At 33.9% G+C, this 19261-nt stretch overlaps 1 protein-coding gene across 6 annotated transcripts in view; it reads right to left on the reverse strand.

The window, feature by feature from the left end:
- The window catches only part of SGCZ (sarcoglycan zeta), a 1021521-nt gene that overhangs the window by 512832 nt on the left and 489428 nt on the right, over positions 1 to 19261 (reverse strand). Inside the window, exon 1 of one of the 6 annotated variants that reach the window (XM_021077241.1) lies at positions 6759 to 8132. The gene's annotated coding sequence lies outside the window, so the exon portion shown is untranslated. 6 annotated transcript variants of the gene reach the window in all.

Here is a 19261-nt window from a genome sequence, read left to right on the forward strand (position 1 = left end):
AAAAATTTTTTAAATCCTTAGAACTATGTGAAAATGAAAGCACAACTTATCAAAATTTATGAGTTGCAAAAAAAGCAATGATTAGATGGAATATCTTACATCCTGTTACTTTGCCGAATTTGTTGATCAGTTTATCTTTTCAAAAACCAGCTCTTGGGAGTTCCTGTCGTGGCACAGTGGTTAACGAATCCAACTAGGAACCATGAGGTTGCGGGTTTGATCCCTGGCCTTGCTCAGTGGGTTGAGGATTTGGTGTTGCCGAGAGCTGTGGTGTGGGTTGCAGACGCGGCTCGGATCCCATGTTGCTGTGGCTCTGGCGTAGGCCAGTGGCTACAGCTCCAATTAGACCCCTGGCCTGGGAATCTCCATATGCTGCGGGAGTGCCTCAAGAAAACGCAAAAAAAAAAAAAAAAAATCTCTTGGTTATATTGATTTTTTTTTCTACTGTTTTTTGAATCTCTATTTTATTGATTTCCTCCCTGATCATTATTATTTCCTTCCTTCTGCTGATATAGGTTTTGTTTATTCTCTTTCTAATCATTTAGTCAATGGCTTAAGTTGTCAGTTTGATATTTCTCTTCTTTTTTTGAGGAAGGCCTATATTTCTATGAATTTCCCTCTGAGCACTGCTTTTGTGGCATCCCATAGATTTTGAGTGTTCATTATCATTTGTCTTGAGGTATTTTTTAATTTCTTTCTTGATTTCATCATTGACCCATTGGTTTTTTAGTAGCATGTGGTTCAGTCTCCATGTAGTTGGTTTTTTCTTATTTCTTTTTCTGTGGTTGATTTCTACTTTCATGCCATTGTGGTGAGAGAAGATATCTGAAATAATTTCCATACTCTTAAGTTTGTTGAGGTTGGCTTTCAGAAATCACTCACATTTCTATATACTAACAATTAAATATTAGCATAGGAATACAAAAATACAATGCCTTTTAAAACTGCATGCTGAAAAATCAAATACCTGGAAAAAACTTGACCAAGGAGGTGAAGACTTATATGACAGAACTCTAAACATTAATCAAAGAAATTAAAGAAGATGTAAAGAAATGGAAAGCTATTCCATGCTCCTGGGTTGGAAAAATCAATATTGTAAAAATGACCATACTACCCAAAGCAATCTCCAGATTCAATGCAATCCCTATCAAATTACCCATGACATTTTTCACAGAACTAGAACAAACAATCGAAACATTTATATGGAACCACAAAAGACCCAGAATTGTCAAAGCAATCCTGAGGAACAAAAAACAAGCAGGAGGCATAATTCTCCCAGACTTCAAGAAATATTACAAAGCCACAGTCATCAAGACAGTGTGGTACTAGTACCAAAACAGACAGACAGACCAATGGAACAGAACAGAGAACCCAGAAATAAACCCAGACACCTATGGTCAATTAATCTTCGACAAAGGAGGCAAGAACATAAAATGGGAAAAAGAAAGTCTTTTCAGCAAATGGTGCTGGGAAAACTGGACAGCTTCATGTAAATCAATGAAACTAGAACATATCCTCACACCATGCACAAAAATAAACTCAAAATGGCTGAAGATTTAAATATAAGACAAGACACCATCAAACTCCTGGAAGAGAACATAGGCAAAACATTTGCTGATATCAACATAAGAAATACTGTCTTATGGAAATCCTGTGAAATTAGATTGTTATGATCATTATACAACTACAGATGTGATAAATTCACTTGATAAAAAAAAAAAGAAAAAAAAAAGAAATACTGTCTCAGGCCAGTCTCCCAACGCAATAAAAATAACAACAAAAATAAACCAATGGGACCAAATCAAACTCACAAGCTTTTGCACAGCAATGGAAACCATAAAAAAAAAAAAAAAAAAGACAACTTACAGAATGGGAGAAAATAGTTTCAAACAATGCAACAGATAAGGACTTAATGTCTAAAATATACAAAAAACTTATACAAATCACAGCAAAAAACCAAATAACCCAATTGAAAAATGGGCAAAAGACCTGAAAGACATTTCTCCAAAGATACACAGATGGCCGACAAGCTCAACATCCCTGATTATTAGAGAAATGCAAATCAAAACAACTATGAGGTACCACCTGTCACCTGTCAGAATAGCCATCAGTATGTCCACAAATAATAAATGCTGGAGGGGGTGTGGAGAAAAGGGAGCCCTCCTACATTGTTGGTGGGAATGTGAGCTGGTACAACCACTAAGGAGAACAATATGGAGGAGGTACCTTAGAAAACTGTACATAGAACTTCTATATGACCCCACAATCCCACTCTTGGGCATATATCTGGACAAAACTTTCCTTAAAAAAGACACATGCACCCACATGTTCATTGCAACACTACTCACATCAGCCAAGACATGGAAACAAGGTAAATATCCATCGACAGATGATTGGATTAGGAAGATGTGGTATAAATACACCATGGAATACTACTCAGCCATAAAAAAGAACGAAATAATGCCATTTGCAGCAACGTGGATGGAACTAGACTCTCATACTGAGTGAAATAAGTCAGAAAGACAAAGACAAATACCATATGATTATCGCTTATATCTGGAATCTAATATAATGCACAAATGAACCTTTCCACAGAAAGGAAAATAATGGACATGGAGAACAGTCTTGTGGTTGCCAAGGGGAGCGGGAAGAGGTGGGAAGTACTGGGAATTTGGGGTTAATAGATGCTTTGGAATGGATAAGCAATGAGATACTGCCGTATAGCACTGGGAACTATATCTAGTCACTTATGATGCAGCATAATAATGTGAGAAAAAAGAATGCATACATGTATCTGTGACTGGGTCGCCTTGCTGTACAGTAGAAAATTGACAGAACACTGTAAACCAATTATAATGGAAAAAATAAAAATCATTATAAAATAAAAAAGAAATGAAATATTTTAAATTTTTAAAAAATCTAGGCTTTTATCTTTGGAGAGTAGAAAAAGAAAATTAAATACAAAGTAAGCAAAAGAAAATAAATAATAAAATACAAGCAGAAATCAGTGAAGGGAAAGAAGGAATCAATAGAGAACACCAAGGAAACTAAAAGCTGGTTCTTTGAAAAGATCAATAAAACTAAAAAGGCTGTAGCCAGGCTAAGAAGAAAAGGGGGAAGAAAGAAATTACTAATATTGGATTTGATAGAGGGGACATTACTACAGATACTATGGAATATACAAATACTCTATGCTCACAAATTTGACAACTTAGATGAAATCATCAAATACCCTGGAAAATAAACTATTTGCCAAAACTCACACAAGGAGAAACAGACAATGTGAATAGGTCTCTGTTAAGAAAATTTAACCACTGGGAGTTCCTGTTATGAACAGTGGAAACAAATCCAATTGGCATCCATGAGGATGTGGAATGGATCGCTGGCTCCTCTCAGTGGGTCAGTGATCTGGCTTTGCCACGAGCTGTGGTGTAGGTTGCAGATGTGGCTCAGATCCTGAGTTGCTGTGGCTGTGGCTGCAGCCAGCAGCTGTAGCTCTGATTCAACTCCTCACCTGAGAACTTCCATACACTGCAAGTGTAGCCTTAAATAAAAAGGAAAAAAATTTAAAAAATGAAAGGAAAGGAAAAGAAAGAAAATTAAACCGCAATTAATAAACTTCTGAAACAGCCTCAGGCCCAGAGGGTTCACTGGTGAATTCTACCAAACATTAAAGAATAAATCATACTGATAATCTAGTCTCTTTCAGAATGTAACAACATAAGGTTACTTCCCAACTCAATTTATGAGGCCAGTTATCACATTTAAACCAAAACCAAAGATACTACAATAAGAGAAAAACACACAAAATATTTTTGATGCAAAATTCCTCAGCAAAAATTAGAAAATCAAAAAAGTATAAAAAGAATTATATGACACATCCAAGAAGGATTTTCCCCAGCTATGCAAGGCTCACTCAACATTAAGAATATTAATAATAATAATAATATAGTCTATCATATCAATAGCATAAAGATTTGTCTTGTGATATCAGTAGATGCAGAAAAATTATTTGACAAAATCCAAAATTCATTTACGGTAAAAACTTCAGTAAACTAGGACTACATGGAAACTTCTTCAACTTGCTAAAGAATATCCAGGAAAAAAAAAAAAAAAAAACCCTATAGATACAATCATACTTGATGGGGAGAAATTAAAAGTTTACCCACCAAGACTAAAAACAAAGAAGGATGTTCCTCTCACCAGTCCTTTTTCATCACTGAACTGGAAGTTCTTGTTAATGCAATGAGGAAATGGAAGGAAATAAAAGGTATATAGACTGGGAAGGAAGACATAAAAATGTCTTTTGTTTTCAGATGACGTTATTGTCTATGCCGAAAATCCAAAAGATTCAACAAAACCTTCCCAGAACTAATAAGCGATTATATAGCAAGGTTTCAGGATAGAAGTTTAGTATACAAAAATTCATCACTCCCCTATATAACAGGCCTACCATTTACTTCTGGCCAACCTCTAAAACTCCTTTAAGACTCTCTTTACTTGATTCTACTGTCTATCTTGCTACTACCAACAGTTTTTCATTTGTACGGATAGCTTGTGTTATAAATGGTCCACAAAGGATCAGCAATTTTTTTCTATAAAAGGCCAGGAGATAAATATTTTAAGCTTTCTGATGGTATATGTTGCAACTGTTCAACTCTCCTGCTATAAAGAGAAAGCTGTCAGACAACGATGAAAGGGATGAGTGTGGCCATGTTTCAAAAAAACAAAATTGATGAAAACAGTGAGTAGAATTTGGGTCATGGGCTGCAGTTTGTCAACCTATGATCTAGATTACCCACTTCAATCATCCCAGTTACAGATTCTCTGCTCCCACTTTACTCCATCCCAGCATCCCCCTATACTGTGGTTACCCATCATACCACTCATTATACTGCAATGCAAGCATTAACTTAGAGCTTCCCTTCCTTACTGATGGGAAGTGTGTAGACATAAGAGATCACACTTATAGGTACTTAATGTATTTTGGAATTAATGAATGCATACTATACAAAGTAAACAAATAAAAGTTGAACAAAATAAGAGCCAAGGACTAAATAAGGCCCAATGCAGCCACCACTTGGATATTCTTCAGCTTAAAATTTTGGCAAAGGTAAAGAATAAATAAATAGTATGGTCTCCAAAATGCATGATCTATGGTTTAAAATGTACTTATTTTAACTTTAATGGCATTGATAAGGCAAAAGATAAGAAAATGAAAGGTACTGACTATAAAATATCTTTTATTTCCAATCCATTAACTACTTTTAGATACTTTTTATTCTAATTTTATAGAAGTATAGATAATTTACAATATTATATTAGTTTCAAGTGTACAACATAGTGATTAAAAAATTTTATGTATTATATTCCATTTAAAGTTATTATAAATTATTAGCAGTATTTCCTATACTGTACAATGTATCCTTATAGAATTTTATTTTATTTATTTATTTTATTTTATTTATTTTTTGGCCACATCTGCAGCATATGAAAGTTGCTATTTATTTATTTTTTAATTTTCTTTTTTTTTGGCCACCCCCATGGCATATGGAAATGCCCTGGCCAAGGATCAAATCCAAGGCAGAGCTGCAATCAATGCCGAAGCTGCAGTAACTCAGGATCCTTAACCCACTGCACCTGGTCAGGGAATGAACCTCCACAGAGACAAGCTAGACTGTTAACCCCTGTGCCACATGGGAACTCCAACAGCTTATTTATTTTATACATAGTAATTTGTACCTCTTAATCATCTACCTCTATCTTGCCCTTTCTCCCTTCCCTCTCCCCCTGGAAACCAATGGTTTGTTCTTTATATAAGCAAATCAGTTTCTGTTTTGTTTTTTTTAATATTCATTCATCTGTTTTATATTTTAGATTCCACCTATAAGTGATAAAATGCAATATTTGTCTTTCTCTGTCTGACTTATTTTACTAAACATTAATGCCCTTTAGGTCCATCCATGTTTTTGCAAATGGCAAAAGTTCATTTTTTTTTTTTTAATGCCTGAATAGTATTTGCAGACATAACTACAAATCCATAATTTGTAGATGAACTGCTATGGCTAAACTTAGTTTTTTTGAGAAATAAATATAAATGGTTAATTTATCAAAGAATAAACTGGAATTAAACACAAATAACTAGGTAACTTGGAATTATTAACAAAATGTTCAAAGAAAACAGTAAATGATGTTTCTTGATTTTTTTAAAACCTGAAATCACTACCGTTTGTATCTGAAATGCAAACATAAGACTTTTGTTACAGTTGGTCTAAAGGAGTAAATTTTTTCTTCTCTTGGCTAAAGAATAAATAGAAAAGAAAAAGAGTTAGGAAAATTACTAACATCCAAACTAATCAAAACAGTTCATCTTCAAGACTAAATTCTCAGGAGGAAAGAAAAAAAGCCTAATTATATAGCAACAGCTTTCCACAGCTAAATGAAGTAAGTTGTGTATGACCTGGTATATCCCTGATATGATTCCATCCCTCATACTATAGCTATAAATATATAAAATTGTTTTAAAAATAAAATGTTTACTTTTCAGCAAACAATATTTCCACTGCACAATTTTTATTATCAATAAATGACGTATTATACTAGAACTAACATTTAGCTCTTTATATTGTACAACATATATTTATTTATTTGGAAAAGTCCACTTAGAGGTAGATTATTCATATTACATCTTAAATACATAGAAGATATTTTATAATAAAAACTGCAGACATTAAAGTCATTTAAAAGTGATTACTTACTTCTGTATGTTTGTTGCCTTAATTTTCATCACTGTATGTTGCTTTCCTCATTCCCACATATAATATTCAAGGTTTCAAAAAATGCGTATCGAGTCCTTATTGTGTGCCAACTACTTGGGCAGGCACTGAGAAGAATATAATGAGTAAAACCAAACATTCTTAGTCCATTTAGGGGAGGGGGAGAGAGACAAAGAGAAGGAGAGTAGCCACAACAATAAGGAAAGGAAGGAGGAGGAGAGAGAGAAAGAAAAGGCTAGAAAAGGAAAAGGGGACAATATGGACCAGGTTTGTCCCAATGCTTTAAATAGCTGGCCCTCTCAGCAAAATACATAAATATCAGTTTTTCTGACACTGGGAAAAGGGCAACAGAGAACAGTGGTATCTGAGACAACCAAGGCAACAGGGTGAGCTCTGAGTACTCTAGCTCACCCCAGAGGGAATTTCCAGGCTTCTACCTAAAGTGGGGTGTGCAAACAGAGTTCATTTTTCCTGCTGAGTTAAGGAGACATGTTTGAGCTCAGGAAGGCCAGTGTGGCTAGAATTTTGGAATAGAGTAGAATGGAAGTAGAAGTTTGTTCCTCATGTCTACAAACTGGTCCCCTTAAATCTTTGGTTGTACTGACCTGTGAAAGAATTGAGAAATCTACTGAGACCAGAGGAGAAAAGGAGCATCAAAAAGAAGAAGGCAGAAAATTCCCAGGGTTCAAACCAAACCTGGAAAATTTTATGTTTCCATCAGACAGAATAAAATATCCTAACATGTGTGACCAAATTAGACCTGGACTAAAGGCTTGTGCAGCCCATAAAAGTAAACCTTAACAATTGAACACAATAATTTAACTGCCTCAGAGGAAAAAGTCCAAAATTATTTAAAGAAATACTGAAAAAAACTTATTGCTCAACAATGCAAATCAGCATACCTCACATTAAATAAAAAATTACAAGATATGAAAAGAAGTAGGATATTATGCCTCTCACCAGGGCAAAAAATCTATTCATAGAAACAGAGCTAGAAATATCACACATATAATTGGTAGACAAAGACATGAAAAAACTAATTTAAATATATTCCATATGTTTGCAAATAGATTAAAAATTGAATGTCATGAGGAAATACATAGACAATATGATAAAAGATCTAAATTAAACTTTAGCACATACTACAAACAAAATCACCAACAATGCAAATCAGAAGATAATGAAATAGCATCATTTGTATAAAGCGGGCAAAGAAAGAATGCCAGCCCAGAATTCCATAACCAACAGAATTATTTTACAAAAATAAACTGAAAATGCTTTTAGATAAAAATTATTCTAAATAGTTACATTTTAAATTATAGTTCTGGAAGTTCCCATTGTGGCATGGTGGAAATGAATCCAACTAGTATCTATGAGGATGCAGGTTCAATCCCTGGCCTTGCTCAGTGGGTAGGGGATCCAGCGTTGCCCTGAGCTGCGATGTAGGTCTCAGACATAGCTCAGATACAGCTTGGCTGTGGCTGTGGCTGTGGCTGTGGCATAGGCTGGCAGCTTCAGCTCCTTTTCCGCCCCTAGCCTGGGAACTTCTGTACGCCACAGGTGTCGGCTCTAAAAAGCACACAAACATTAATAAATAAATTATACTTTTATATTTTCTGTAGTTTTAGGTGTTTTAAGAACTAAATTATTACAGCTGGCACATAAAATTCATTCTTGTGACCAAAAACTACTGCTCATCAACATTAGCCAGGCATGATTTGCAAACTTTTATTTCCTTGGAAATAATGATAAATATGTCAAGATTCTACATGACTATTTACTCCATTTTTATCAGCTATTCCCAATATCTGCATTCTCACAAGGCAAAACTGTGCAAGGTAGATGCACAGAATGCCTGGTTTGAAAGAAGCTACCTAGCTTTAGAATATTAAAACTAATTAGTTAAGCTTTAAATAAATTATTGTGTGAAACTAGATAAATCAAATACATCTGGTTAATGGAAAGAACCATTTCCAGTTTTACTCTGCTTGCATTTTATATATACACACTCCAATTCTCACGTCCTATGGTTGGGATATTATGCAGCCATTAGGACAATAAGTTCATTGACCATATTTTTTTAAAACCAAAAAAATACATAATCTCTTTAAAAAATACAAACTCAGGATAAAGAAGCCACTATCTGTCTGGACAGGTTCCCAGTTCAGATCACTCTGAAAGTATTAAGAATCACAGTTCAGTGTCTAGATACTTAGATCGCAACACGACAATGGGAGGAAAAATTATGTATACATGTATGTGTAACTTGGTCCCCATGCTGTAGAGTGGGGAAAAAAAAGAATCGTGGTTCAGGGAATAAAATTAAGGTACAGGGACTAAAATGAAGATGGCCTTTGGATGACAAAGGATTTCAATAGGTATTTCAGAAGGAATAGTTTAAGCTATAAGTTTAGATAGCTAATACTGTTAAGTATGTAAAAGTCCTACATACTTCAATAGTCATAATAATATTAATTCATAATAATAATGACTTTAATATCCATAATAACACAAAAGAAACCTGCGGCACAGAGCAAATAAGAAATCTGCCCAGATATAATAACATGTTAAATTCAACCTTCAACACTAGGCAGTTTGATTTCAGTGCCCATATGTACAAGACATAATATCCTGATGCTTAAATACTCATGGAAAAGGCAGAAAAGGCTGAAAAAATCTTCAATCCATTTGTTTGACTAAGAAATGGAAAATACAATAGGAAATAAAGGAAAACATGATAAGAATAGGAAAGAGGCTAGGGTTATACTATGGGAAACTTTTCATTTTACACTGCAATCTTGTACTTAATTTGTTTGGATGTAAAAAATAATTAAAGGTCAGTGCTAACTCTCAGGTGCTGATAAAAATTTAGGGGTTATATACTGCGTACATAAAATTTCACTAAATACACACACATTACATAATGCACATTATAATTCAAAATTTTAAAACATGGCATATCTTTTAAAAGAGAAAGACATGTCTTTTAGCACATATACTATTTTATCTTACAGATTCAGTTTTTAATCTAGGTAAGCCACTTCTGAGTCTTGAATTTCAGTGCTTAAATCCTAATTGATTGATTCAATGTGAAAAAGGCCAGGTTCAGTACTGCTTACCATTTTATCCATAACTGCACAGATGACATTAGCTGGCAGGTGGTGAAGGTCAACACTTCTGATTCTGTGGTTGGAATTCATAATGATTGTGGTATGATAGAAGATAAGAAAATCATGCTATTTAATTCAACAGAACCAAGTACCAAATAATTCTATAAAGGAAAAAAGCAGGTTGTGCAAATCTATGATGAAAAATGACTACATGTTAGGGATTATGACAAAAAACAGATCATGAGTGTCTCAAAATCAGAAACCTGAATGACTCAGCAAGGTATGCTTAAATTCCATAAATAAATATTGTGTTTATAGTGTAATTCATAATAATAACTGCTTACAATTATCTGTTTAATCTATTTAATACCTAACGTGTCAGAGTTGAGTTAAAATTAAGAAACAACTGACATTAACTTATCCTAGGTGGTACCAACTACTCAAAAGCATTTAGATGACTTTAAGGATTTGGAATAACTTAAGATTCAAAAGGAAGATATATAACAGGAATTTAACAATTGGAAAAATAAATAACCAAATACCTAATAACTAAAAATAATAAACATAGTTATTTATGGCACTCCCATGGCATGCAGAAGTCATGTCCCCCAGGGCAGGGATCAAACCCTTGGCACAGCAGTGATCCAAGCCACAGCAGACAATGCTGGATCATTTAACCACTAAGCCACCAGGGAACTGTGAAAATAACTAATTTTTCTTCTAAAATGTCATGAATTTATCCTAGGAAATAAAAAAAAAAATGGATCTTTCTTACCATTAAATAGAAATAAAATGTAAATGACTTCTTTCCAAATATACCAAGTAAGTTTTTCTTAAACATTAGAAAATGGGTTTACATTATCTCTAGTCAAGATTTTCTTTTTTCATTTTCAAATGATAACAGGTGCTTTTCTCTCCTCTACTTTGACAATTTTAGGTCAGAAAAATATACTATAACAGAACAATAGACTATAAATACACAATGCTTTACTTTTTTTTTTTTTTTTTTTTTTTTTTTTTTTTTTTTTTTTTGTCTTTTGCCATTTATTGGGCTGCTCTCGTGGCATATGGAGTTCCCAGGCTAGGAGATGAATCAGAGCTGTAGCCACCGGCCTACACCAGAGCCACAGCAACGCGGGATCCAAGCCGCATCTGCAACCTACACCACAGCTCACGGCAACGCGTATCCTTAACCCACTGAGCAAGGCCAGGGATCGAACCCTCAACCTCATGGTTCCTAGTGGATTCGTTAACCACTGTGCCACGACGGGAACTCCCAATGCTTTACTTTTTTGATAAATATCCATTGTTTCATTCTACTTTCAGAGAGGCTGATAAGAAGGAAAGCATTACCATTCTTGTACAGAACCACAAAAAAATGTTAAAAATTCAGTTATTTTATTAAATTTAAAATTTTTTTAAATCTAAGATGAAGTATTTTTACATTTTAACATCTCTAAAGTCATAACAGGTTTCTTCTCACAATGAATGATATTCTATGGTTTTTTTAGTAGTGGTTTTCCTTTCTCAGTGATATATAAAAAAAAATGTGTAGTATAGAGTCTTAGAGATGATGAAATACAATGTATCACTACAAATGGATAACTTAAGTGATTTTCCTATTGGTAGACTGTCAATTGTATTGCTTCTTAAGCTTTTGAAAATGAGTCTTCACTTCTAACTAAATGAAAGTCTAAGTGTACTCACTCCCATCATAGGATAGTTTAACTTAGAGTTTTATGGCTTCTTAAATGATGTCTTGCCCCAATCTACTAAATACTCTAGGTTTGTTTTATTGAGTGTTAACCATGCTGGATAAATAAAGAGTCAGGGTAACCAACAACAGCAGAATACACATTTTACTTAAGTTCATAAGGAATGTTCACCAAGATAGAAAACATGCTGGGCTACAAAACACAACAAACTTAAAAGACTAGAAATCTCATTGTTTGTGTTCGGACTACAATCAAATCAATGACATCACCAACAGAAAGATAACTAGAACACACCAAATGAAATATAAATTAAACTGCATGCTTCTAAATAACACATGAGTCAAATAAGAAATCTTAAAGTTAAAAATCTTTTAAGCTAAAAAAGGAAAATGCACTATCAAGATTGTATGAGATGCAGACAAAGCAGTGCTTAGATGGAAATTTATAGCTGTGAAAGCATATATTAGAAATGAAGAAATATCTAAAATCAAAAATTTATGCTTCCAAATTAGGATAGCAGAAAATGAAGAGAAAATTAAACCTGGAGTTCCCATTGTGGTTCAGCGGCCGTGGGTTCGATCCCTGGCCCCGTTTAGTAGGTTAAGGATCCGCCGTTGCCATGAGCTGTGGTGTAGGTCACAGATGCGGCTCAGATCCCAAGTTGCTGTGGCTGTGGTGTAGACCAGCAGCTACAGCTCTGATTGGATCTCTAGCCTGGGAACCTCCATATGCCGCAGGTGCAGTCCTAAAAAGACAAAAAGATCAAAAAGAAAGAAAGAAAATTAAATCTAAAGGAAGCAGAAGAAAGGACATAATAATAAGAACAAGAGCAGAATAATAATAATAATAATAATAAAAAAGTCCACAGAAAAAATCAATGACACCAAGAGATTTATCACTTTAAATTTTCTTGTATTATTTTTTAATTTTTATTTTATACTGGAGTATAGCTGAATTACAACATTGTGTTATTTTAAGGTTTACAACAAAGTGATTCAGTTATACATATACATATATCTAATCTTGTTCAGATTTTTTCTTTTAAAAGAATCAGTAACACTGATAAGTATCTAGCCAGGCTAATTAAATAAGAGAAAAGACCCAGTTGCTAATTCAGAAGTAAAAGGAAGAAGACATTACAGATTCCATGGACATTAAAGGGATAATCAAGAAATGTTATGAACAACTCTATACCCACAAAGTTGATAACATAGATGAAATGGATAAATTCCTTGGGGCGAAACTACTTACTAAAACTCACACAAAAAGATAGACAACCTGAATAAGTTTCTATTTATTAAGGAAATTACATCACAATATATTAACTTCCCAAACAGAAATCCCTCAGAGGCCCAGAAGTTTCACTGGTAAATTCTACTGAACATTTAAAGAACAAATCATACTAATTCTCTAGTTTTTTCCAGAATATAGCAGCAGAAGAAGTACCTCCTAGCTCAATTTATGAGGCTGTTATTATACTAACACCAAAATGAGACAAAGATATTACAAACAAAGAAAATAACACAACAGTATTTCTTATGATGCAAAAATACACAATCAAATATTAAAGGCAATAGTCTGCATCTATTAACCCAAGCTCCCACAAATATTAGAAAATCAAATTCAAAAGTATATAGAAACCAGTATAAACCAAAACCAAATGGAATTTATCCCAGCTATGTAAAACTGGTTCAACATTTTAAAAATTAATATAATCCATCAAATCAACAGCTTAAAGAAGATACATTCATAAGATGATATCAATAGATGCAGAAAAAGTATTTGACAATCCAACACCCATTTGTGATGAAAACTCTCAGAACACTAAAAATAGAGGTGAGCTCCTCAGCTTAATAAAGAATAACTACAAAAAACTTATACCTATCATCACACTTAAAGGTGAGAAACTTGAAATTTTCTCATTAAGATCAGAAGGTTAGGATGGTCCTCTCACCTGTCCTTTTCAACACTGTCCTGGAAGTATCTGTTAATGCAATGTGGAAAGGAAAGGAAATAAAAGGTATACAGATTGGGAAGGAAGATATACCACTGTCTGTTCTCAGATGACATGATTGTCTTTGGAGAAAATCCAAAAGATTTAACCAAAAATCTCTTGGAACTAATAAGTGACTATAGCAAGTCTGCAGGATACAAAATTAATGTGCAAAAATCAATTGTTTCCCTATATATTAACAATGAACAAGTGAAATTTGAAATTAAAAACCTTTCATTTACATTTGCATTTCCCAAAATGAAATACTTAGGGTACATCTAACAAAATATTTATAAGATCTAATTAACAAAACTATAAAACTCTGATGAGAGAAATCAAAGAAAAACTAAATTAATGGAGAGTAGCCCATGTTCATGGAGAGAAAGATACAATAATGTCAAGATGTCAGCTCTTCCCAATTTGATTTACAGGTCAATGATATTCTAAAAAAAACCCAAAAAGCAAACAAACAAAAAAAACCAAGTTATTTATTGATATTTGCAAGCTAATTCTAAAGGTTATATAGAGAAGCAGAAGTCCCAGAATAGCTAATATAATACTGAAGAACAAATTTGGAGGACTGATGCTACCCAACTTCAAGACTTAATATAAAGCTACAGTAATCAAACAATGCGTTATTGACTAAAGAATAGAAAAAAAAATAGGTGAAAAAAAATAGAGAAGTAGACACATAAATAAAGTTGACTGGTATTTGACAGAGAAGCAAAGGCAATACAATGAAGCAAAAATAGTTTTTCAATAAATGGTGCTGAAAAAACTGTACTTCTGCATGGAAAAAAATCTAAATACAGACCTTACACCTCTCACAAAAAGTAATTAAAAATGCATCATAGACCCAAATATAAAATGCAAAACCATAAAACTCCTAGAAGACAACTTAGGAGAAAATCTAAATGGCCTTGTTTATGGCAATGATTTTTTGGATATAACACCAAAGATAAGATCCATGAAATAATCACTAGGTTGGGCTTAATTTAAATTAATAACACTGCTCTGTGAAAGACATTATCAAAAGAATTAGAAGACAAGACACTGAAAGTAAATATTTGCAAAGATACATCTGATAAAGAACTGTTACCCAAAATATAGAAAGAATTCCCAAATCTCAACAAGAAAACAAACAATCTGGTTAAGAAACAGGTTGAAGACCTTACCAGAAACCGCACCTAAGAAGATATATAGATGGCAAACGAAAAAGTGTTCCACATGATGTCAGGAAGGAAATGAAAATTAAAACATCAATGAGATAATATTACACATTTTGGACATTAGAATGTCCAAAAGCCAGGCCACTGACTTCACACAGTGGAGATTAAGTGGAGAAGCAGAAACTCTCACATGTTGCTGGTGGTAATGCAAAATGGTACAGGCATTTTAGAAGACAATTTGGCAGTTACTTATAAAACTAAACTGATTCTTTCCATATTATCTAGCAATCGTGGTCCTTGATATTTACCCAAAGGAGTTGAAAACGTGTGTCCACACAAAAACTTGCAGAGAGATGTTTAAAGCAGCTTTATTCATAATTGTCAAAACCCGGAAGGTACCAAGATGCCCTTCAGGAGGTGACTGGATAAACTGTAGTACATCCAGATAAAAGAATATTATTCAGCACTAAAAAGAAATAAGCTATCAAGCCATGAAAAGACAGAGAGGAGATCTAAATGTATAGTGCTAAGTGAAGAAGCCAATATTAAAAGGCTCTATGATTCCAAATATATGACATTTTAAAAATGGCAAAACTATAGAGACACCAAAAAGATCGGTGGTTACCAGGCAGAGGCATGAGGGTTAACAGGCAGAGTGGATTTCTGGGGCAATGAAAATAATATGCATGATATTGTAGTGACAGATACATGCCATTGTACATTTGCCTAACCCATAGAATGTACAATAGCAGGAGTGAAACTTAAGAAAAACTGTTGCCTTTGGGTGATAATGATATGTCAATGTAGGTTCACTCTTTGTAAAAATGTACCTTTCTGGTAATGAATAGGGGAAGCTATTTGAATGAACTGGGGAGCCAAAGGGTTTATGGGCTCTGTAACGCCTCTCATTTTTTATTTTTAACTTAAAAATTAAAAAAAAAATTTAAGTTAAAAATTTTAGCACAGGTAGTAAGAAAGAACTTAATATGTAGACACATTTAGGTTTATTAAATCTCATTTCATATAACTTAAAAAAACTTAAAAGGGAGTTCCCATCGTGGCTCAGCAGAAACAAATCCAACTAGGAACCATGAGGTTGCAGGTTTGATCCCTGGCCTCTCCCAGTGGGTTGAGGATCTGGCATGGCTGTGAGCTGTGGTGTAGGTCGCAGACGTGGCTTGAATCTGGCGTTGCTGTGGTTGTGGCGTAGGCTGGCAGCTGTAGCTCTGATTAGGCCCCTAGCCTGGGAACCTCCATATGCCATAGGTTCAGCCCTAAAAAGCAATAAACAAATAAATAAATGATTTTAAGAAGAATTTAACAATTATTTCTATACTCTTCCTCACTGTCTCTCAAAGAGCCTTGGGATCTTATAGTTATCTAATGCTCTTAGAACTGTTGGGAGTTTGCTAACTAACTGCCTTGGAGCATACATTCTACAAATATGGGGATAATACTGTTGTAACTATGCTAAATCTTCCAAGAAGGAAATTAAGTGATTTATTTGTTGTTGCTGTTACACTAATTGTTTGCAAATGACAGTCTATGAATACTCATGTGATAAGTCTTACAGTTTGTTTCGATGGTCAGTCATAATCCCTCAAATTTCCTTGTTAATGAAACCTAATATTATGTTATAATGAAGTTCTATTTTTATTGTTGTAAACATGGAACTTACACTTAAATTTACTATGCAACAAAAATGCCTTTGATATCAAACATTAATGCATTGTCTTAATGGGCTTAATCAGAGTGTCTTTGGTAAAAGAAATGACTGCATCAGTCCCACCTTAAAAATCTCTCAAGTTAATAAATTCACCTTAATAAACTAAGAAAAATGAAATCCAATCTCCTTGCTGTGTAAAAGAAATTCTAAACTATTAGTCTCTGGCTACCTCTTCATCTTCTCATTTCATTCTCCCCCTTACCCACTGCTCTGTAGCCACCTGCTCCTGCTGATTTTTTTTATTATTATTATTATTTGCTTTTTAGGGCTGCACATGTGGCATATGGAAGTTTCCAGGCTTGGAGTCAAATTGGCTGCCAGCCACAACCACAGCCACAGCAAGCTGATCCCAGCCTCATCTGAGACCCACACCACAACTTACACCAATGCTGGATCCTTAACCTACTAAGGAAGGCCAGGGATTGAACCCGAATCCTCACAGATACTGGTCAGGTTTGTAACCCACTGAGCCACAGTAGGAATTCTCTCCTGCTGAACACAACCAGTATTCTCCATCTCAAAGCCTTGTTGTTGCTTTGTCTCATAAGCTCTGTCCACAGACAACCTCATGACTCTCCTCCTCTTATATTTCACTCTTCAATCTTACTGAATAGCACTACATCTATGAGCCATTCTCTACTTATGCTATTTAAAATAGTACCTTTTCTTACAAACCTAGCTTTGTTTCTCTTCATAACATTAATCACTAACTGGTAGTATGTCACTCATTTACTGTCTATCCTACTAGAATGCTACTCCATGAGGGTGAGAACTTAAGCCATTCCATTTACTGTTTTCAGCTCCTGGAATTGTGTTTGGTTCACAGGAGGTGTGCAGTTGTAATATACTGCACAGGCTGACTCAGTGTGGGAATATAATTACAAAAGTAATTGCTTTCCCCAATCACACTTTGTGATTGTCTAACTTTAAGACAACCAGGTACAAAAGTCTTGGCAGTAGGTTAAAGGCACATGAGTGATTTCCTTCTCTCACTAAGATACCATAGCAAATGGATAGTTGTTTTGCAACTAAGCAATAATTTTACCACATATAGACACTGCATAAACATTATTTTCTTGGGAAAAATGTACTTTTTTCATTTTTGGCTACATCTACGGCATGTGGAAGTTCCTGGGCCAGTGACTGAACCTGCACCACAGCAGTGACCGAACTGCTGCAGTGATAATGCCAGATCCTCAACATATTGTGTCACAAAGGAACTCAAAAAATATACTTCTAAAGCAGTAATTTTCTCACAAATTATGAGGAAAATTGGTTCTGATTGTACATGCTCAATGCACTATTATTTTCAATTATACAATATGTCCATTTTTATATAATTTAAATAGCAATCTGAAAATTCATAAATGATGTGAAACAAATTTATGTCATATAAAAATCAGAACCATTACATTATTGTCAGCACACCAATTTCCTTATTTATGAATACATTACTACATCATTTTAAGGTTATTCAAATTTGTATCTCTTATTTTTATGAATTAGGTTGATTTATTGAATTATATTTCTTACTTAGAAAACAAACTTTTTTTTCTGGTGGATTGAAAAAAGTCTACAAAACATTCCAACAAATAAAACTGTAGAATAACTTTTAAGATTTAATATAAAGAATGTAACTAATTGACAGGTTGAGATTTTTTTCAGACTCCCTAAAAAAAAAAAAGAAAAATAAATAAAACAGGTTAACAAAGCATATCAGGTATGAAGTATTGCAAAGAAAAGAAAAATAATCCAATCATCCGTCATACCCTGTTGGCAGCTGGTCCTTGTCATTTCAGTAGACAGCACAGCCTTCAATGAAACACGTGTGGAGGAGGGTGTTCTGTTTTCTGTTCTGGCTGTAATGGCTGGTCATCTGTTTAAATATGCAGTGGCATTTCCAATGTAATTAAATTTCTAATTATACATCCAAACTTTGTCTATGTATTGGCATGTATAATGAATTATGATTTATAATTGTTAAAAGCCATTCATTTGAAATCCGTGGGGCAAGCCTCCAGCATCTTGACTGTGCCATGAGATTCATTTCTTTTAGAGATTATTTAAACTACATTAATTGTGCTTAAGTTTAAATATTATAAGGTTGATACCACTGGAGAAGAAAATTGAAGCTTCAAATAATATTGATATTGGCTATTTGTATATTCTTTGAAAAAGCTGTTATTTGTACCAATAACAATTAAAATAATGAGTGCATATGAATTAAGGAAAGTTTCGAATAGTTATACAGTGTCTCAAGAGGACATTTTCAGTTATACAGCAAGAAGGATAAAAAAATGTGTTAATTACTCCTGAGAAATGGATACAATTGAAAGTTTAGCTTGAGCTATTAACACATGTTTAAGGTATAACTAGAAATGAAAAGACAGACAATTTTTCTAAATTAACAACTTTTAAACTTTTTAGTCCCATAGTTTCTGGTATTGGCAGAACCCTTTTATATGCAAATCTAAACTTATATATAGGGTAACCCATATCGATAGTGAATAGCATTGCTATTCACTGTAATGCTCCAGTAAGGCCACGCTCATTTTTAAGAGCTGAAATCTGATGGGCTGGGGCATTATTCCAATTAATCACTTCCTATATCATATAATTTGTTAAATATATTGGATATCACTCCTAGCTATACTTATATTTATGTCATTATGAATGTCTATTGCATATATGACTAGATGATGCAAATTAAAATGAATTATTTAATTTATAGAAACTTCCGTTTAAATATTATAGATTATCAAACAGGTATTT

This window comes from Sus scrofa, chromosome 17 (genome assembly GCF_000003025.6).
Source record: "Sus scrofa isolate TJ Tabasco breed Duroc chromosome 17, Sscrofa11.1, whole genome shotgun sequence".
Classification (NCBI taxonomy): domain Eukaryota; kingdom Metazoa; phylum Chordata; class Mammalia; order Artiodactyla; family Suidae; genus Sus; species Sus scrofa.